General features: G+C 40.2%; 1 pseudogene; it reads left to right on the forward strand.

Moving 5' to 3' along the window:
• Positions 1–508: 508 nt before the first annotated feature.
• Positions 509–1,756, forward strand: LOC140195678 (uncharacterized; annotated as a pseudogene).
• Positions 1,757–22,842: the final 21,086 nt, after the last annotated feature.

Genomic DNA, 22,842 nt, shown 5'->3' on the forward strand with positions numbered 1-22,842 from the left:
ATTGAGAGTGGGGATACTCCAGAATGATGGAATTCAACGTGAGATTGTTGAATTATTGGAAAACCTACTACGACAATGAAACCCGTACATTGCATCCCTTCAACTTGCAAAAGAACAAGTTCGAGGCATGCCAGAGGCGTCCATTGTCATTGATCCTGACCAGAGACTGGCATTTGAACATGAGAGAAGATTTAATGCACAAATTGCCAACGAAGTCGCTGTCGTTATACTGAACAGCACCGAACCTGAAGTAAGATCACGGCACATTGAGTTGAAAGAACGAGGAGGTGATTTACAAATAATTTCAGAGTCCCATCACTCATATGACAGCTTTCAATACGTACTTTTCTTTCCACTTGGAGCCGATGGCTGGCATCATCAAATCCGAATGACAAACAACAAGAAACTGACGGCAATGCGTTATTATGCGTATTGAAAAATGAACCATGAGAATGAGTTTAATTACCTTCTCAGAGGAGGACGTCTATTCCAACAATACTTGGTCGATATGGCTGCCAAGATTGAAGGCGAGAGGCTGAACTACATCCAAATGAATCGAGCAACCTTGAGGTCAACAACATGCCTGACTGATGCATTGAATGATGCCGATGATTTCAGAAACATTAGAAGGTGCATCATCCTCTCCTCAACATTTGGCAGTGGACCGAGATACATGATGGAACGATGCCAGAATGCCGTGATGTATATATGGAAGTATAGTAATGTCTCATTGTTCATTACAATGACATGCAATCCAAACTGGCCTGAAATCCGACAGCATCTTTTTTTGCGTCAGCCACCAAATGATCGGCCAGATTTAATTGCGAGAGTGTTTGACTTGAAGAGAAAGTTGTTTATGAAGTACCTCACTGGAACAGATGGTCTCTTTGGTAGGTGTGTAGCTTACATTGTAAGTGTTGAATATCAAAAGCGGGGTCTGCCTCATTTGCACTGTCTGCTGTGGCTCGATGAGGCATCCAAGCCAAGACCACAAGATTATGATAAATTCGTTCAAGCAGAAATACCGGACCCAAATGAAGATCCAGAGCTGTATGAATTGGTATTGAAGCACATGATACATGGTCCATATTGCACCACTAAATCACCGTGTTGGCAAAATGGTACATGCAGTAAGAGGTACCCGAAGGTGTGGGCGTGATTCATATCCTGTGTATAGGAGACGGTCTGTGCAAATGGGAGGATTCGAAGGTCATCAAGTAGGACAACAAAGTCGAACTATAACTCCTGAATGGGTGTCCCCTATAATGCCCAACTATTAAAGCTGTTCAATTGTCATCTAAATGTAGAAATATGCTCATCTGTCAGGTCCATCAAATACGTGATCAAGTACACCATGAAGGGGAGTGATCAGGCAATTTTTGGAGTGAATAGAGAAGACGAAATCACACAGTGTTTGACAGGCAGATATATCGGGTCCTCTGAAGCTGTCAGATCGATACTTAGATTTCCAATTCACGAGAGGGAACCAGCCGTTGTTCGCCTTCAAGTGCACTTTCCCCAACAGCATCAAGTATTCTTTCCAGATAATGCTGCTGTGCAACTGAATAATGATATGCAAAGACCCACTTTAACGGAATTCATGGCTCTTGGCATTCGCGATCCATTTGCAAGAACCCACTACTATGCAAATATTCCCAGATTCTACACATGGACTAATAAGAGATGGGAAAGAAGAAGAATGGGGAAAAGAGTGGAGGAGTACTCAGGCATTTTTGAAGCAAATGTTCTGGGTTGAGTGTATACCGTTTCTCCACGAAGTGGTGACCTCTACTATTTGAGACTCTTCTTCATCACACAAAGGGACCAGTGTCTTTCCAATCAATGTAAACACATGATGGAGATATCCTTCCATCATTCAAAGACGTCTGCAGACAGAGAGGATTGTTGCAAGTTGACGATCCCTGGCAGGAAACTATGGAAGAAGCAGAGAGAACAAGAATGCCCAGAGCAATGAGAGATTTGTTTGTCGTCTTGCTAACAAACACTGAAATCAACAATCCACAGCAATTATGGAACCAGTTCAAGAATGCAATGTCTGAAGATTTCTTACAAACGGAGAGGAGAACTATCAATGATCCTAACATCATGATCGATGAGAGACATCATGGACAAGCTCTTCTGTATTTCCAAGAGAAACCTGAGAAATTGGGCAAAAAACTTGAAGAATATAACTTGCCAACACCAAAAAACTGTACAATTCCTCAAAAGTGCTGGCAACCTGGAATTCTTGTGTGAACTGCAATACAACAGAGACGAACAGCAGGAATTTGTTTCACGGAAGGAGCCCCTATTGAATAATGAGCAGAGAGAAGTATATGAATATGTGTGCGACTGCTTGGAAAGGAATCTCTCTTCAATGATTTTCATTGATGCACCAGGAGGAACGGGCAAGACATTTATCATCAACTTGATCCTCGCTAAAGTTAGGGGACGTGGAGATGTTGCTATTGCTGTAGCATCATCAGGTACTGCAGCAACATTGATGCCTGGTGGTAGGACACCACATTCACGATTCAAAATACCCCTCAAAGTCAATGAGGATGCCCTTTGTAACATCAATTTAAAAACACCAATACTGCAAATTTACTCCAAATTGCAAAGCTTATTGTCTGGGATGAGTGCCCCATGATTAGGAGGGAGAGCTTTGAAGCCGTGGACTGCACTCTTCGTGATGTATGCGGCAAGAATGAGGCCTTCGGGGGTATTTTAACCATTTGCTGTGGCGATTTCCGTCAGCTTCTAGCAGTTGTGAAACGCAGAAATGATGCTGATGTGGAGAATTCATGCACTAAAAAATCATACTTATGGAGAAGCTTCATCAAGTTTCAATTGAAGAGAAACACGCAATTGAGTGAGGGAGAAGGACGATATTCTCAGTTCTTATTAGATGTTGGAGAAGACAAGATTGAGAAAAATGATAACGATGAAATCGAATTACCTGAAGATTTGATTCTGCCAGCAACAACTATGGAAGAATGCATTGATTTCACCTACCTGACATTCAACAATCCTGCAGAACACTTCTCGTGGAATCCTATCTTGGTTCCTCTTAACAAAATGATGCGAAAAATAAACTTCACATGCATTAGACGCTTCCCTGGAATCATGAAAGAATACTGCTCCTCCAATGCCGTAAATGAAGGAGCTAATGCCACTCATTTTCCTACAGAATTCCTTGATTCGGTCAAACTCTCTGGATTGCCACCACATAAACTGGAATTGAAGAGGGGATCTCCCATCATTTCAATGAGGAACTTGGATCTACCAAGTCTTTGCAATGGAACGCGAATGATGGTGGAGGAACTGCACAACAATCTCATTGTAGTAAAGATAAACACTGGTGCATTCAAAAATGACATTGTCATGATCCCAAGAATTACTCTCAGTTTATCAGAAGGGAAGATGTCCCTCTTCAGCGGAGCCAGTTCCCGATACAGTCACGCTTTGCTATGACTAGACATAAGGCGCAAGGCCAAACCATGGAGAATGTGTTGACTTATCTGGAGAAACCAGTATTCCAGCATGGTCAGCTGTATGTGGCTTCAAACTGGGGAAAAAGAAATGAAAACGTTAGAGTATTCCTGAAGGGTGGCAGATCAACCAGAAATGTGGTCATAAAAAGTGTCCTTTGTTAAATGAGGAGGACCAATATTTGTCTTGCTATGTGTCTTTCTTCTTTAATACACTGAGTTGTTTAATTTCCAAAGCACATCACATCAGACTGCACTACCTTTCTCTCAAAAGGTGTCCCAACGGGTCACCCGGTTGTCTAGTTAGTCAATATAATCAAGCAAGGAGTGTGAGGTGAAATTCTGGTACATTTGTAAGTGCAGACAGATTTCACTTTAATTGTTCATAACAATACCTCCAACAATGAAATACATCCTGAGCTTTGCAGCGGAGATCAAACTAGAATTTTTTGGACTCGGGTCTCTTGAATATCAGTTGAACTCAGAGACCACTGGCTCATGAGATATTTGTTGACATGCTGAGCCAAATTAAATACATTTGGCTAAATCTTGCTGAAGTGGGTTACCTCGTGGCAACTAATGTTCACAAAAGTTGTGCACCCTAACTTTTTAGGCATGCAACCACCATCACAGGAAAATCAGATATCTGGGATCTTAGGAAACAGGGTGAATACATTATCTCCTAAATTAATGGGATTTAAGGAGAACTTAAGGAGGACTTGAGAAACAGAGAAATGGCAGAAGTGGGTAAATTGGTGTCAAGCCAGCTGCATGGAAATAAAGAAAAGAAACATTGGTTTAATGAAGAGAAAATGAGACAGAACAAAGAAATCACGTGTTCTTTTCTAAACTTAAGAACTTCTACATGTAGGAATGATATTGAATACTTTTAATTGCTCCCTTTCTGCAGCAGAAAAGATTTGTTGGCAAAGCACTAACAATTGTCACATTGTTAAAATGGTAGTTATTCTCTTAATCACCGGCCCTAACTTTCTGAGGGGAGTTTATTGCACAATTAGTGTGCAAATCCAACTTATTCCTTTAAAATAACTAGTACACTCAGGGCAAAATCGTGCTTGTGCAAAATAAGTTAACTAGTTACTTCTGGAGAATCATAATTCATAGTGCCTGTCTTAAAGAATAAACTTGTTTGCACTTTTCATGCTTTGTTATTATGTTTCCAGCAATAGTCAGTCCCTTATTTTCTTAAACGTATAGCTTACTTAGATAATTAATGTTGCTGTTACCGTCCAGAATTTCAACTATACGTCTTTGTTTTTGCTGGATTAACTGAACATTATTCATTGAGGCATCTTTTGATTGTTATGTTGAGGATGATTAAGAAAGCACCACTGTTATTTTTGTTTCAGTTTAAAACATTTCCCTCTCTGTTGCGCCATTGTAATCCCCTGCTAGGCTGTTTTCCAGTACGAGTAGTACATAAAGAACTCCCTCTTGTGTTCCCAATGCTGTTATTTCCTGTTCTCAGCTGGTCCTCTGAAGGAGATGCCAGATGGAAGAAAAGGTTGTCCTCAGGGGGTAAAAAGAGAGTCAGCCTGTGGCAATCTCACACACCCTTAGCACTTGACTCGAGTGCAGCTTTGTTGAAGGTTTGAGAACAGGTTGCTTATGAGTGACCATCTGGTTATGAAATTGTTCTTTATGCTCAAAGATATAGAGGGTAAGAAGCTGATTTAATCAAATCAAGGGAGGAATGAAATTCATCGTCTCTTAGTGACCTTCAGTTGAGCTGTTTTTTTGAATATTTCTTATTGGAGTCTTAACCCTATGGCAGATCACAGAATGAATGAACTGCTAATGTCAGACAGCCAAAACGAATTGAACTAAAAATTATCCCAAAGCCAAGCAACAGAAAAATCTACATTTAAATCTTATCTGTTCCCTCTAACAATTTTAATGGCAGCTTGCATTCCTGTGGTGCTATTTGAGTTGGGGCATGTCTCAAGGAGCTGGATAGCCAAGGAGGATATGGTGTGCATGCTGAGCACCAACACATTAAGGAAGAATGGAGGGTGTGCTAAGTGGGGTCTGTGGACTTGTCAAGATTCAAAAGACTCACTGAAAGCTACAATTGATATCATTGATTGATTTGCTCTGCTCTCGAAAATTCCACTGGTTCACTTCTCCAGCTATGCACTCCACCAAGCTGATCTCACATTCTCTTCTGCAATTGCTGCTTCAAGATATTTGCCTCAGAACTCCGAATACATTGTATATGTATTCTTGACCAGTCTCACCTCATGATGACCAAATTGTTAACATAATGCAGGTTCTAAAAGCTATTAAATTAACAGCAACTGAGATGGTTAAAATGATGCAAAGTATTTAGGGGCTTTACTGGAAAGCCATGGATTCAGGTTCAGCTCTCCCCATTGTGGTAGCACTTATGGCTGCTTATTCTTGGAGCTTCTACTTATGATATTGACATTCAGCATGGAAAATGGAGCCTTTGGTCCACTGTCCACAACAATCATCGATCATCTATCTGCATTAATCCAAATTTATTCTCCCCGCAAGCTCAACAACTACAGTTTCTACCACTCACCTACGCACTTGGAGCAACTTACTGTGGCCTATTAGCTGAATGACCAACATCTTCTTGGGATGTGGGAGGAAAGCAGAGCACACAGGAAAGCCTATGCGGGGAGACCTTCTGAACAGCAAGATTCTCAAGCACAAAGCTCTTTTCTCAAATTCATCCAGTCTCCATCAGTATTGCCTATACCAGATGCAAATAATATTAATTCCCTAGAGACGATAATACAGAAACTTTTGATTCATGGATTGCTTGCAGGCCCTTATAATGGCCCAGAAATTGTTCTGGAATACTCTGGAAACTGTATCATTTTGCAAGTGCACTACATTGTTGGCAGCAATATCCCCCATTCTCTGATTGCATGTGGCTCTCAAAGAGTCTGACACATCAGATTAAAATGTGCCTTCCAGGTTTTCATTATATCTTCATTGATGACTTCATCTGTAATTCATGGCACCCGTGAACTCAAAAACATCTGATTATATCCCAGGTCCAACACAGGAAACAATATTGCCTTCCTCTTCTCACATATGGGAATATTTCCTTGATTCTTATTCTCCCTTGGGATTTGACAATATAGTTTATCATCAGGAACATTCCCATTCCAGAGAAAATGGTTGAGTCAACATCTGTCTCTCAAGCATAGCAACATTTCGACCACATCCACTACAGACTACCCTCACTACAGAGAGAACCTCATTCTCTATTTCTGCTATTCTTTCATGTAGCAACATCCCAACTTTAAAGTAAATTTCATTACCAAAGCACATACATGTCACCTTTAACAACCCTGAGGTTCATTTTCCTGTGGGCACACTTAACAAATCTATAGATTAATAACTATAACAGAATCAATGAAAGACCACCTAATGAGGGCATTCAACCACAGTGCAAAAAACAACAAACAGCAAATGCAAAAAGAAGAAACAACAATAATAATAAATAAATAACCAACCAACCAAACAAACAGTACAAATTGAGAACATGAGTTGATGAGTCCTTGAAAGTGAGTTCATTGATTGAGCAAGTGAAGTTACCCCCTTTGGTTCAAGAGCCCAATAGTTGAGAGATAGTAACTGTTGTGTTCGCAATGAGGAGCCTGTTTTTTTTTAGGCTGCAGCAGTTGCAATAAACTTGATTGCGTGGTTTTAGGAATAAAACCCAAGAAGGAACAGGCATAAAACAAAGGGAGAGCTACCAATGCAACACCCTTCTTGGAAGGCAGTAGATAATAGTGTCTGGTACAATGATACATGAAAATTTATACACACCATTATATTCAATTCTTACAGACACTTACACATGCATGCTGCAGGATTCATGGAACCAGCTCCGGATTGCAGAATCATCCAGTAAGTCATTATGTAGAGAATATGAAACCCACCACTTGAATTGAGTCATTAAGTAAACAAATTGGGAAAAAAATTGATTTTGGACAATAGTGTAAAATGGATAAGAGAATTCAATGAGATTGAATGTCTGTTTTGCATCTCTCCTGATTTTTATTTCCATTGACCTGAAAAAGGATTGCAAGCCAGACAACAGAAAATTTGCAGATGCTGGAAATCTAAGTAATACACACAAAATGCTGGAGGAACTCAACAGGCTAGGCAGCATCCATGGAAAAGAGTAAACAGGTGACATTTTGGGCTGAGACCCTTCCAGGACAGTTTTACACTATGCCACAATCCCAAAATTCCAACATCTATGCCAGTGGGTAAAATTCAAATCAGAACTTCAATTTATACCACGGCTGATTTTTTTTTTACCACACAGAGCTTTCTTGGTGGTTTGGAAGATGTAAATCATTTTATTCATTATATTCTGCAGTATTGCAGTAATTAATTTGTTTTGATCCATTTGAAAGCAATTATCACATCATTAAGAAATCCATCATGTTCCTTCTTGGTTTCATCCTGATAACTGTGCAATCAATGCTGCTACAATTGTTTTAGGAAAAAGAATAATGACTTCTATAGACTATGAAACAGTTTAAAGATTGGAACAATGTTTAGCTAGAGGGATATTTGTAAAATATAAATGTGCAAAAATGAATTAAGTCTCTGCAGAGAATACAGAGCATTATTGTGCTTGATTCTGTATAATTAAATACACATTTAAAATTTCAAAGGATATTGAGTACTCCGAGGATTAAATAAGTACTTCTATTCCATTTTTAAAAAACCTATGGAAGTCATTAAACTTCTGGTAGACCTTTGAAACAACCAGATTGAATGTTCATTGCTAATGAAGAGCGAGCAAACTAATAATCTCTTTTAGGGAATTCAGATAATAATCTCCATTAGGAAATCATCAAAGTTATATAACGACTCATTTGGAATGGGTCTGAATGGTCTCTTGATCTGATAATGAACTAACGTGGGACTTAGTACAGAGCCACAGTATCCGAGAGGCAATGAAACAATAAGATGAAGGAGATTTGTTGAACATGATTTCCACCAAACATGCTTTTCTGTTAGTGTTTCACCTCAGTCTACTAAACCTATTATTCAATGTGCAAAAGACAAGGACAATTTAAAATGCAGAAAACAGCATGAGGCCTTAGTGGACTGAAACATGTTCACCGCTCAACATTCTTTCGCGATGCCACTAAGTTTAATATTCCTTCTTCTAAGGGGTTCATCCTAAATCTATATCTCTGGAGTGGTCTCAGTATAACCATTCTACATCAAAGGGATACCATCATTAATATGAATCAACAGCATAAGGAAAATTTAATATGTAAGATATCAAATTACTGCTCTTAAATATTGAGCCATAGAGTCAATGGTTTATTCCAAAAGTTTTGTGTTTCATGTGCTGCCTAGCAAGGTTCATAACTGATCCTGACCAGAGGGAATTAAGTGGTGAGTTGTAGTGGGAAGAAAAGGTAGAGTGCCTTTGAAGTTGAGCATTCTGCTTTACAGCCTTAGCTGGTATTGTGCTGATTAATTTTACCCAAGCATTGCTGTTTAGGTGGCAGAAGAGTGCTTGCCAAAAACAAGTTGTACAAATTGATGTATCATGGCCCTGAAATCCCAATTGTAGTTTAATCTCTGCCTGGACAAGAATTGCTTCTGTGGCTTTTCTTCAAGAACAGCAGCTGTCAAGAGGATAAAAAGTTTCTTCGAAGAACGTGGAGCTCTTCCTTCACTGTTGACTCAGGTATCATGTGCACTTTGGACACCACACGTCAGATATCACACTTGAATATATACATTAATTTGGCCCCAGCTAGAATATTTGGTAAAATTATGGGCAACACATTTTAGAAAGGATGGGAAAACATTTCAATAGAGATTTACAAGAACAATTTCGGGGATGAGAGAAGCCAGTCTTGTTGAGAAGCTAGAGTTGTTATCTTCAAGGCATTGAAGATCAAGAGGAGATTTGAGTGAGGCATTTGAAATTTTGAAGGGATTCAGCAGAATAAGCAAAGCACTGCTTCCAATGGTTGAAGGTTTGATAGGCAGAGGGTATTTGTCAAAACTGTCTGAAGTCCAGAAAAAAAGATTATACTGGACTCAGCTCACTACCAGCTTTCACCATTCACCAGAACCAACATGAAGCCACATTTACCCTCTCCAGCTCCATGGGATCATCAGCTCAAGGGTGCCAATTACATAGCCATTCTGCCAAGAGGAGTGGGTTGTGAGCAGGAACATGACTTCAGGCAGTGGTCTTGAAAGCCCCACTTCTGGAGGATCCTGATTATTGTTTGACATTTCATAAACGGCATTTAAATATCCCTGATGGTCAGATATTTAAAACAGTAAAAATAGATTTATATAATAATGTTAAAATATAAAAGATTAGAATTTAATACATTCACCTGAAAGAGCGGTAACTTCTTGGAATTAAGCAAAATACATATAAAGATGAATGTAAAATAACAAATAATAAACAAGTCACTTCACTACAGTAGAGCTATTTATTTAATCAAGGTAATACATCTGTCCACTTAGTTCATTTGTGTTTCACCGCTGGACCCAGCAAAGTGTGAAGCTAAAAGGATCTTCATACTTGGGCTTGCCTCTGATTCCTGCACAACAGCGCACAGACATGGATATTACAGATGAGCTGACCTGTGTTCTCAACAGAACCATCTTGAGGTAAGTAAGTTTCAGCTAACTTTTATTACAGCATCAAGATTTTAAGCATACCACTTGAGAGGGTGGAGAAAACAAGTGTATTAATGGCTTTTCATAAGACACAGGAGCAGAATTAGGCCACTTGGCCCATCGATTCAAACTAAGTAGATATTTGAAAAAACAACTGCAGATTGCTGATGAATAAATCTGGGAATGGGACTGATAGGATTAGTATTTGCATAACCTTCTGCTCTGCCTTAATTATAATCCTTATAATTTGATGATTACTTGGTACACTGAAAATGTGATAGTGTCTATTCACTGTCAATTGACTTACTGAGCCATTTCAGAGAATACTTAGAAATTAATAAACAGCACAGGTAAAAGCAAACAGTTCTCTAACATAAACGGGTGAAGTGTTAGGATTTTTAACAATAATTCAATTCTTTATCAGTCCCCACCATTTTTGTTCTTTATATTGAGTTGTTCTTAAAAGTGAGTTCAAATCCTCAGACTGCCGCACTGGGATTGAACTGAATCATTATGCTTTAGGATTGCTAGTAGCATAATCACTATGGTACCAAAGACTTTTTTTTAAGTATACCAATAAAACCAGCTATTTCATGCTTATCTGCTTCCAACTTGGAATCCGGAATTTACTTGCAGTAGCGGATTTTCATCTATCCCATAGCAATAATTGACCTTACTCTCTGTAAGATTAATGGAGCTGGCAGATTAAATAAAGCCTTATATTACCCTGTAGAATAATAACTGAGGTTGAGTGACATAATTTTGAAACCTTGTTGTTGATTGCTATCTTTTCCTTGCAGGTAGACATTGTGACCTGAGACATAAATTGGTTGGGCTATCTCATGTGACTAAATAGCTCAGCATGATATTAAACATGATCTATACCTGTAGTTTGCAAGGTTATGTGTCGTAATTCGAAAATCCTGAAGCATTGTCTATATATGGACTATTTTCCTTCCTTTTAATGGATTTTAAGGCCCTGCTGAGAAAATGCAGCAGTTTCTTGTTTTAATGTTTGCTACTGACCTGTACAGTTTATGATTTAGTGTGAGAAATGTCATGTGAGGTCTGTTGTACTTCTACATAAACACACTGTATAGAGTGTGCTTTTTATACAGTTTAAATACAAAAAAAAAATCCATAAGTCAGCTTTTTAGTCCAGTGAACAAAATGCAAAGTATCCTAAAACTGGGAAGATATAAATATATTCACTAAGTAGTAACATGTACATTTTATATAATGAAATGAAGAGCTCAAGTAATTTTGAAAACTGACACATCGTGCCTCTTAAAATTCAAGTTTTGTGCAAGGCAAAGAAAATGAGCTTTTTATTTTAGAACTGTTGATAAGCAAACCTAATAGGAATTTTCCATTTGCAACAGCCGATCCAATTACATGGAACAATTCTTGCTTTCAATTAATATAGAAATATAAGAAGGAAATAGTTTATTTAACCCCTTGGCTCTGCTCTGCCATTCAATGAGGTCATGGCTAAGTCCATATACCCACCTTTTCCTTGCATCACTTTAATAAAAATATGCAAGTCCAGTTTTGAAATTAATAATTGACCTTGCATAAATAGGCAATTGCTGACATGGGTTCCAAATGTCTTGCATGCTCATGATTTCTAGTTTCTTTCCTAAACTTTCCAAATACCTTTCACTTCTAGGCAACCAGTAGAGCCACGGATTCACAGTTCCACTGGCCTACATTCACCCCTGACCTCCAGGGCTGTCTGTGTGAATTTTACACATTTTCTCTAAATGAGCGCAGGAGTGTCTCCTGGGTGCTCCCATATGCTAAAGATGGACTAGTTGGGAGGTTAATTGGTTAGCATAAATTATTCTGAGTGCAGGTAGGTGGGATTTGATGGGCAGGTGAATGAGACTGGGTTGTTGGGGGCATGAGTGGAAAATAGGACAGTTAGGTTTAAGAATTGGCCTAGACTTGCTCAGTTGAATGTCCTCTTATGGCAGAAGAAAATATGACAATTGTTGACTCTAATCTTTACTCTGCACTTATTCCAAGACCCTTGTGCAGTGGAAACAAAACCGTATTCTCAGATGTGCTATATATATTTATGACATCAATATTAATGCTAATTGGTACTGTGTTGGTAAATGTGTCAGTTTAAGCACTACCCAGAGACATCAATATTCCAGGATCTTAATGTTAACCAATTCATTAACAATTTCTACAAAGTATTCCACTCACTAGTACTGAATTAAGGAAGATGCTGGATATCTGAGATTGAATCAGAACACTTCTAGGTATCAGCATTTTCCAGAGTCATAACGTGCTGGCCATTGAATTCCATGCCAATAACACCAATTGTTTCCTGTTCTGCATCAGTGTATTAACCACATTTAATTAATTGACTTGGCACTAAGGACAGAGTTTTCATTTAGCCAGTCCATCACCAGTTAACTTTATTGCTGAATTTCTATTATTTTTACAGGATATCAGTCCAACTTGGTTATGTGGTCAAAGGGAGAAATAAATCTTAGTTTAACTTTCCATATTAGACATGTTTAGCATTTATACACTGAATTAAATCTGGCTCTGATGGTTACACATTTTTATAAACATATAGGCAATTGAGTACTTTGAAGTCTGTGGACAACAGATATCAGTTTTCACCTGTGGAACTATGACATTGTAAACATCATATTAATGTGTTTGATTACCTCTGGAGCCAAGCATTAGAGTGGGCTTTCTAGAGATTTAAACATCTATATGAATAGATAAGTTATAGTTTATCTGCAATTGAAACCAAAATATAATTTCTTAACCATGACCCATAAAGGGAATCTTTATTGTCACATGACTTTCTCTGCCATTGACTATATGTTAGTGAAATTTTATGCATCTAATTTTGAATGATTGAAGCTTGCGTATTTCAGTGAGTTTTATTGTTTATTGTTTTATCAATGCAGTGCAAAGTTGGCCCTTCTGGCCCCAACAATCTCACATCCTGATTAACTCAGGATATTTACAATGACCAGTTAAATTACCCGTTATGTCTTTGGACTGTGGGAGTAAACTGGAGCACCCAGGGAAACCCCACACCTTTCATGGGGAAGACACACCGAGTGACTCTTTACAGAACGGCAGTGCAATTGAACTCCAAAGTCCAGGTTGCCCAGAGCTGTAATAGCATCATGCTAACCACTACACTACTGCAGCACCAGTGGTTCTGGTGACTGTAGCAGTAAAATCAGTCTGTTCCAAACACACTGCTGTCCAGCCACTAGAAAATGTGAACCCTGTATGCATTACACAATTTTACCATGTGGCATTGGCTTAGTTGCTCTCCATTCTTTTAAAAATCTAATGCTACCACTTGGCAGTAGTTCTGACTCTGTACTTCAAGTTTACAAGATTGTGTCAGTTCCAAATATTAGGTGTTGTGCATGCGAGTTGTGTAACTAGTGTGATGTTTCGTTTGGTCTATCCAGAGGATCAATATCAACACATAGCAAACTGAAATATTTTTCTTAGGTGGCCTGCATCACAGATTGCTCATCTTGAAATGTAAAAGGTTGCTGAATAGCTGGAGAGTTGTGAATACTGCTTTGCACAATACCTGAAAGAGACAAAGGAGCTGCCACATACATTTTATTAGTTTCCATAGTTACTGGATTAATAAGCAAAATAAGATTGAGTAAAATTACCCAAATCAAAACCATTTCAAAAATCATCCTGAAAATTTAATCGTATCATCTGTGGAGGAAAATTGAACCTTGGATTTATCTTGAGCCTAAGGTAAATCTATTTCACATCCATAATGACTGTACGCCACTTCATGTAGATATGTTCCGTCCGTACCTTTAGGCAACCAATAAAGACTCTGCTTGATCTCATGATATTTCAGTACTTTCATTTTCATACAAGTGTACTGCTCTTCAAAGAAAAGCCTCCCTTTCTCCACTTACATCTAGTTACTTCCGTCTTGATCTTTGGTTCCTTGGCGAAACTTATCCTGACACCTCATGCAGTCCTGCCTGCCACTTCATACTTGGGTTGATTGTAAATTCATTCGTAAAAATTGACATTAAAAATAATTCTTGGGATCAAGACAAAGCTGACAAGGACAATATTTATTATTCATGGACTGTTTCACATATAAAGTCACCTATAGGTTAAACCCATTACATATAGCTGACTACCTTTTCTTAAGGATGTTAGTGAACCAGTTGGATTGCTACAACAGTTTGATAGCTTCAACATTGATCATTTTTTCTCTTAGTTTCAGAATTTGTGTATTTAACTGATTCATTTTCCCAGCAGCCATGGTAGGAATTGAACGTGAATATCTGGATCATCAGCCTATGACTCTGGATGCTGTTGGAGCAGCGTCAAATCACATTGAATATTAGGATGATTGAACAATACTTACTGTGGTATCAGGAGGTTGATGGATGAACTGATTAAATCTTGGTCTTTTCTAGACCAAGAATTATAATTCCTTTATTTCCAGAGGTTACACATTTTCTTCAAAGCTCTAAGAATTTGAACTAAATATAGGACTTGGCTAAAACTTAACTGAAGTGTGGGAAGCAACAATGCTGTAGATAATAAGTAATTCCAGGTGAGCAGAATTGTTCAGTAATGCCATTTCTGATTTACAACGATGACTTGGAGCCAGTCAAGAACTTCCCAGCAAGCAGCTGTGTCACTAAGTCTGTGGTGGAGCAGGACTTCCAGCCAGCAATTAGCTCTGGTACTCATTTCATCCATCCCTACCCTGGGATAGAATAATTTACATAAATTTATTAAAAACAGAAAATATCCAAACTATTTGCGACATCAACAGATCTATTGACGTAAAGAATTCCACATTTACAATAACCAACTTTGAGAAATTCCTCCATTTTTCAGTTATTAATGACGTTTTCCCAATGCTAATGAAACTATAGATGCGATCCTGTCAATCTCTCTCAGAATTATGTTATGTCTCAATGAGATTGTCTCTCATTCTCTCTAAACTGCAGTGAGAATATTCCTCAGTTCTCATTCCAAGAATTAATCTAGTGAAACAAATAATTTGCTGTAGGAGAGCAGCATCAGTGGGGTGGGGGGGGGGGGGGAGAAAGAAATTGTCAATGTTTTGTGCCAAAACCCTGCATCAAAACTGAGAGTACAGAGATGAAATAGCCAGCATAGGGAGGTGCAGTGGCCTCTAGAAACCCACTGATTTAACCCGAGCCTAATCATGGGACATTTACAATGACCAATTAACCGATGAACCAGCACGACTTTGGAAGGAAACGAGCACCTGGAGGAACCCCACGTGTTTATGGGGAGGATGTACAAACTCCTTACAGAAGACATCAGGATTGAACTCCGAACTTCAATGCTCCAAGCTGCACGAATTGCTACGATATCAAGGCATCCCAACACTTTACTCAGCCCAGCACTGAACTGTTCCCACATCGTCGAAACTCACTTTCAAGGACTCTTCATCTCATGTTCTCGATATTTGTTGCTTATTTATTTATTATTATTTTGTTTGCTTTATTTTCTTTTTCTATCTGCACACTTTGTCTTTATTCCATTGGTTGTTTGTCCATCTTGTGTGCAGTTTATGTTCATTCTATTGTGCTTCAACTACTCAACTTGAAATTTGTATATGGAATAAAAGTTTACTCATACAAAATTTATGTGAAATAATAAATAAATAAACACAATTTTCTTTTCAACTCACATTTCCTGATGCGCAGGAAGGCAGGACCTTCCAGACCCATGGCTACTATGTTGGCCAGAAGAAACTTTAGTTTGATCAAGGACAGGGGAAGCAGACAAGCCAGATGTCTTTGTTCCTCCCCATTTTGTGGACCTTGAACAGCTTCTTGTTCTTGGATCATCTAATCTCAGCAATTGAATGTGAACACAGGAAGCTTCAGGCATTGATCTGCTAAACCTGAGACCATTCAGCCATTTGTTATGTAAAGGGCACGGACTCTGAACTGGTTCTTGCTCTGGAACAGTGTAATCAGAGCGATAAACCTGAGACCATTCTCAGAGGTGTAGCTCTTGTTATGTAAACTACCAGACCTGCAATTGGTAATCTTGATAGTCTCTGTCTGGGTTTCCTCATTTAACAGGTTTAGACCAGTCAGAGTTTAAAGACACAAATACACAAGGCTGGGGTGGGCAGAGCCATGAAACAAAGTTGGTTGTAGCCCTGTACAATGACCAGTAAGAAGGTGACCCAGGTAGGTCAGGTGACCTTGAGCCAATGGGACGGAGATCCAATGGTTGAATTGATGAGGAACAGTATAAGACTCAGGAGCTCCAAGTACGCAGGGGCGATACCTCTTCAGCAGGCAGAGACCAACCATCTCTAATAAGGAGGACCCCACGAACATGTGGAGATCTGGACCACAAGGAATGCCTGGCCAGCACAAATTCCTTTCCCGGGTAATATCTTTTCTCTTCATTGAATGTTCATGGGGTGTCATGGATTTCTAGTAGGGTGCACAGAGGTAGATAAGAGTGTGAACCCACATGATTTTTAGTTGAAATAATAAAAGTTACTTGTTGATAAATGCAGATTCTCTGTACCTTACTGAGCATTATTATAAGGGCTGATTCTTGTAAGACCCACCATCTAGAAGGATGAGAACAGCAGATAGCTGGGAACATCACCACTAGGAAATCCTTCTTCAAGTCACTCACCATCCTGATTTGGAAACATTTTGCCATTCCTTCATTGTCACTGGTTCAAAATCACTGAATTCCCTCCCTCACAGCACTGTGGGTGTACCTACACTTCAGGGACTGCAGAGGTTCAAGAAGGCAGCTGATCACTACCTTCTCAAGGGCAACCAGGGATGGGCAATAAACGCTGTCTTAGCTGGTGATGCCCACATCCCATAAATGAATAAATAAAAAAAGGCAGATGACGTGACTTCGTGTTTCTTGGAACAACTCCCCATAATGCTCAGGTTTCTTGTAAAAGTTGGTCTAGAAATTCAAACTAGCAATGTACCATCGGGCTGGGACCTTACTTAGTCCTATTTACCAACACTCCATTGCAAAGCAGACCCAAAGCACAATATGCCTTGTAACAGCTTGGGACAGAATGCACACAAATTGCTTCCTCCACCCTCTCCACTATGGAGAGTAGTAGTTTGCAGTGGGGATATCATGGTTGAGAAAGGCCTGGGAATTGAGATGTGAGGGGGTGGGGCGAAGTAAGGTAGTGCTGGCAGGATTGCATTTTCAGTAGATGACTGCAATAATTATGAATTAGAGCATTAGTGGAAGGGGAAGCAATTTCTGATATCTCAATGTACAGACTGGGGTGTAAATGGCTTCTGGGATGTGGTCAGGATGTGGTTGGAATGAAGCCTCTGAACAATGGCCATAGGTGACAACAGTTGGGAGTGTGTGAGTGGATGGATTGGGAAACAATGAAATGCAGGTTGGATTGGAGCAAAGTGTATGTATTGCCACAGTCATGAGCCCAGTCAATCTGGTCTACCTAAAGGTGGAGTGAAGCAGGCCTAACTTGTGTTGGGAAGGTGTGTTCCAACTTAGCTGGCCTCTACCAGCCACAGGCCATGCGTATGACTTGGGCAAATGACATCAAAATATGTGTTCAACATCTTTGATTGTCCTTAGTGACAAGATTCTTAAATTAAATTTCTTCCCTTGGTACGTGAAAGGTTGACCTATGCAAAATAATACTTGTGTTCTCAGGGGTAGATATCAAAAGTTTAGCAACATTTTAATGAAGATGTTTCTTCTCATCCACATAGCCAACCCAAAGACTTCCTCAATATTGTTCTCTAAGCCTTTTGCAATGAAGATGAACATATCATTTCCATCCTATTTGATTGCTGCGCCTGAATGCTTACTTTTACAGTTTCACAATTCATCTGCCATCAGCTATTAGATTATGAAGATACGTAATCCTCTTTTGTTGTCATTTAGTAATGCATGCATTAAGAAATGATACAATATTTCCTCCAGTGTGATATCACAAAACAAAGGACAGACCAAGACTGAAAAAACTGACAAAACCACATAATTATAACATATAGTTACAACAGTGCAACAATACCATAACTTGATGAAGAAAGTCCATGAGCACAATAAATTCAAAGTCTCTCAAATCTCACGCAGATGGGAGAAGGAAGAAAAACTCTCCCTGCCATGCCGACCACAATCCGACTCTGAGTCATCCGAAAGCTTTGAGCTCTGCTCAGCTCTCCGACACCGAGTACTGAGCGCCACCTCTGTCCGAAGGATTCAACCTCCTTCTCAGTCGCCAAAAGCAGGCAAGGCCGGGGATTTTGAGGCCTACCCTCCGAAAGATTCTCAACCACGCAGTAACGACAGCAGCGAACGAGTGTTTCAGAAATTTCTTCAGATGTTCCTCTGTGCTTTCACGTCCATTCACCATCAAATCAGAATTGTCCATGATCCCTACTTAACAGATACGATATCATTTTTCACTGGAGGGCTGCGCATGCGCAGGCGCGCCGCCATCTTCTCCTCCCACTTGTAGAGCAGTTTTTTTTGTTATTCTTCCTAGCAAGTGAGTAAGACCACACATCCCTATTTTGTACACCAACTTGCCCACTTGGTTGATCTGTAGACTTTGCAGACTTCTGGTATCTTTCTCACACCTTAAAACCTAGATTTGCATCATCAGCACTCTGCCTTTATACAGCCACAAGGAAGAAAATAAGCAGGAGTCAGCTATTAGGTTCCTTGTGCCTGCTACAAACTATGACTAATCGTTTTCCTCCTCCAATAATCTAATACGTATCCCTCAATTTTCTTAATATCTGAAAATATATTGAATCTAGTCATTGAAATGAATCCCCATATCTCTTTTAGGTCAATATATCTAAAGATTTACCAACAACTAGTTAAGAAGTGTCTTTTCTTCACAGTTGCGAATGACTGACTCCTTATTTTGAAACTTTGACTTAAAGAATGAAAATAAAACTGCAGATACTGGAAAACTGTAAGAGAAACAGAAGGTGCTGGAAACACTCATCAGGTCAGGCAGAAAGGGATCTAATCAACTTTCAAGTCAAAGTCCCCAGCATCAGAAATGGGAAAGAGAGGTGCAAGTTGGCTTCTAATAGATGAGAAGATGGGGGTGCAATGTGTGGAAAAAGGGGAAATCTTTGATACAATGAATTGAAATGGGGTTAATAGCCATGGCTATTAACACATAAAACTTTCTGGGTTCATGCAATGAGTTGTTAAAGATGAGGTGGTTGGAGGTGCCCAGCAGGCAAGACTCAATGACTAGAATTAGCAAAACTGAGCTAATATGAGAAGAAAATAGAAGATGGGAAATGCTAGAAAAAACTCAGCAGATCAAACACAGATTCAGAATAATTTATTTATCACATGTACATTGAAACATACAGTGAAATGAGTTATACTGGATGAACTGAGAGCTTGGATACATAAATGGAATTATGATGTAGTGGCCATTACAGAGACTTGGCTGGCACCAGGGCAGGAATGGATTCTCAATATTCCTGGATTTCAGTGCTTTAAAAGGGATAGAGAGGGGGGAGAAAGGGGAGGAAGGTGGCATTATTGCTCAGGGATACTATTACAGCTACAGAAAGGGTGGGTAATGTAGCAGGATCCTCTTTTGAGTCAATATGGGTGGAAGTCAGGAACAGGAAGGGAGCAGTTACTCAACTGGGGGTATTCTATAAGCCCCCTGGTAGCAGCAGAGATACAGAGGAGCAGATCGGGAGGCAGATTTTGAAAAGGTGCAAAAATAACGGGGTTGTTATCATGGGTGACTTTAACTTCCCTAATATTGATTGGCACCTGATTAGTTCCAAGGGTTTAGATGGGGCAGAATTTGTTAAGTGTGTCCAGGCTGAATTCCTGTCACAGTATGTGGACAGGCCGACCAGGGGGAATGCCATACTAGATCTAGTACTAGGTAATGAACCGGGTCAGGTCACAGATCTTTCAGTGGGTGAGCATCTGGGGGACAGTGACCACTGCTCCCTGGCCTTTATAATTATCATGGAAAAGGATAGAATCAAAGAGGACAGGAAAATTTTTAATTGGGGAAGGGCAAATTATGAGGCTATAAGGCTAGAACTTGCGGGTGTGAATTGGGATGATGCTTTTGCAGGGAAATGTACTATGGACATGTGGTCGATGTTTAGAGATCTCTTGCGGGATGTAAGGGATAAATTTGTCCCGGTGAGGAAGATAAAGAATGGTAGGGTGAAGGAACCATGGGTGACAAGTGAGGTGGAAAATCTAGTCAGGAGGAAGAAGGCAGCATACATGAAGTTTAGGAAGCAAGGATCAGATGGGTCTATTGAGGAATATAGGGAAGCAAGAAAGGAGCTTAAGAAGGGGCTGAGAAGAGCAAGAAGGGGGCATGAGAAGGCCTTGGTGAGTAGGGTAAAGGAAAACCCCAAGGCATTCTTCAATTATGTGAAGAAAAAAAAGATGACAGGAGTGAAGGTAGGACTGATTAGAGATAAAGGTGGGAAGATGTGCCTGGAGGCTGTGGAAGTGAAGCGAGGTCCTCAATGAGTACTTCTCTTCGGTATTCACCAATAAGAGGGAACTTGATGATGGTGAGGACAATATGAGTGAGGTTGATGTTCTGGAGCATGTTGATATTAAGGGAGAGGAGGTGTTGGAGTTGTTAAAATACATTAGGACAGATAAGTCCCTGGGGCCTGACAGAATATTCCCCAGGCTGCTTCACGAGGCGAGAGAAGAGATTGCTGAGCCTCTGGCTAGGATCTTTATGTCCTCGTTGTCCACGGGAATGGTACCGGAGGATTGGAGGGAGGCGAATGTTGTTCCCTTGTTCAAAAAAGGTGGTAGGGATAGTCCGGGTAGTTATAGACCAGTGAGCCTTACGTCTGTGGTGGGAAAGCTGTTGGAAAAGATTCTTAGAGATAGGATCTATAGGCATTTAGAGAATCATGGTCTGATCAGGGACAGTCAGCATGGCTTTGTGAAGGGCAGATCGTGTCTAACAAGCCTGATAGAGTTCTTTGAGGAGGTGACCAGGCATATAGATGAGGGTAGTGCAGTGGATGTGATCTATATGGATTTTAGTAAGGCATTTGACAAGGTTCCACACAGTAGGCTTATTCAGAAAGTTAGAAGGCATGGGATCCAGGGAAGTTTGGCCAGGTGGATTCAGACTTGGCTTGCCTGCAGAAGGCAGAGGGTGGTGGTGGAGGGAGTACATTCAGATTGGAGGATTGTGACTAGTGGTCTCCCACAAAGATCTGTTCTGGGACCTCTACTTTTCGTGATTTTTATTAACGACCTGGATGTGGGGGTAGAAGGGTGGGTTGGCAAGTTTGCAGACGACACAAAGGTTGGTGGCGTTGTAGATAGTGTAGAGGATTGTCAAAGATTGCAGAGAGACATTGATAGGATGCAGAAGTGGGCTGAGAAGTGGCAGATGGAGTTCAACCGGGAGAAGTGTGAGGCGGTACACTTTGGAAGGACAAACTTCAAGGCAGAGTACAAAGTAAATGGCAGGATACTTGGTAGAATGGAGGAGCAGAGGGATCTCGGGGTACATGTCCACAGATCCCTGAAAGTTGCCTCACAGGTGGATGGGGTAGTTAAGAAAGCTTATGGGATGTTAGCTTTCATATGTCGAGGGATAGAGTTTAAGAGTCGCGATGTAATGATGCAGCTCTATAAAACTCTGGTTAGGCCACACTTGGAGTACTGTGTCCAGTTCTGGTCACCTCACTAAAGGAAGAATGTGGAAGCATTGGAAAGGGTACAGAGGAGATTTACCAGGATGCTGCCTGGTTTAGAAAGTATGCATTATGATCAGAGATTAAGGGAGCTAGGGCTTTACTCTTTGGAGAGAAGGAGGATGAGAGGAGACATGATAGAGGTGTACAAGATAATAAGAGGAATAGATAGAGTGGATAGCCAGCACCTCTTCCCCAGAGCACCACTGCTCAATACAAGAGGACATGGCTTTAAGGTATGGGGTGGGAAGTTGAAGGGGGGATATTAGAGGAAGGTTTTTTACTCAGAGAGTGGTTAGTGCGTGGAATGCACTGCCTGAGTCAGTGGTGGAGGCAGATACACTAGTGAAGTTTAACAGACTACTAGACAGGTATATGGAGGAATCTAAGGTGGGGGCTTATATGGGAGGCAGGGTTTGAGGGTCAGCACAACATTGTGGGCCGAAGGGCCTGTACTGTGCTGTACTATTCTGTGTTCTATGTCCTATACAATTAACAGGTAAAGGAAACTGAATTTGAGTTTACTAGCATCGGTGGGAAGGGAAACATTATTTTTTTTTCGGATGAGGGACCTTTCTTCTGACACTGCAAAGGAGAGAAATGTTAGTCTGGATATCAGAAAAGTGTGAGTGAAACCAATGGAGTGTCTCTGATGAAATAAAGGCAAGTGGTAACACTGACAATTCAGTCTGCAAGAGGACCCTGAGATGCTGGAATGAGGGATTTTGCTGTGTAATATGATGCTAATGTTGTTTTGGTATACTGGGGCATGCCCAGCAGGTCAGACTATACACCCGGGGTTCCCAACGTGGGGTCCATGGACCCCTTCCTTCATGGCATAAAAAAGCTTGGGAACACTTGCTATACACAGAGAGGAGAAGATAAAGGATTCTCACATCAACAAGAAGAAAGAACAGGTCACCTGAAGT

This window comes from Mobula birostris, chromosome 3 (genome assembly GCF_030028105.1).
Source record: "Mobula birostris isolate sMobBir1 chromosome 3, sMobBir1.hap1, whole genome shotgun sequence".
In the NCBI taxonomy this organism is placed as follows: Eukaryota; Metazoa; Chordata; class Chondrichthyes; order Myliobatiformes; family Myliobatidae; genus Mobula; species Mobula birostris.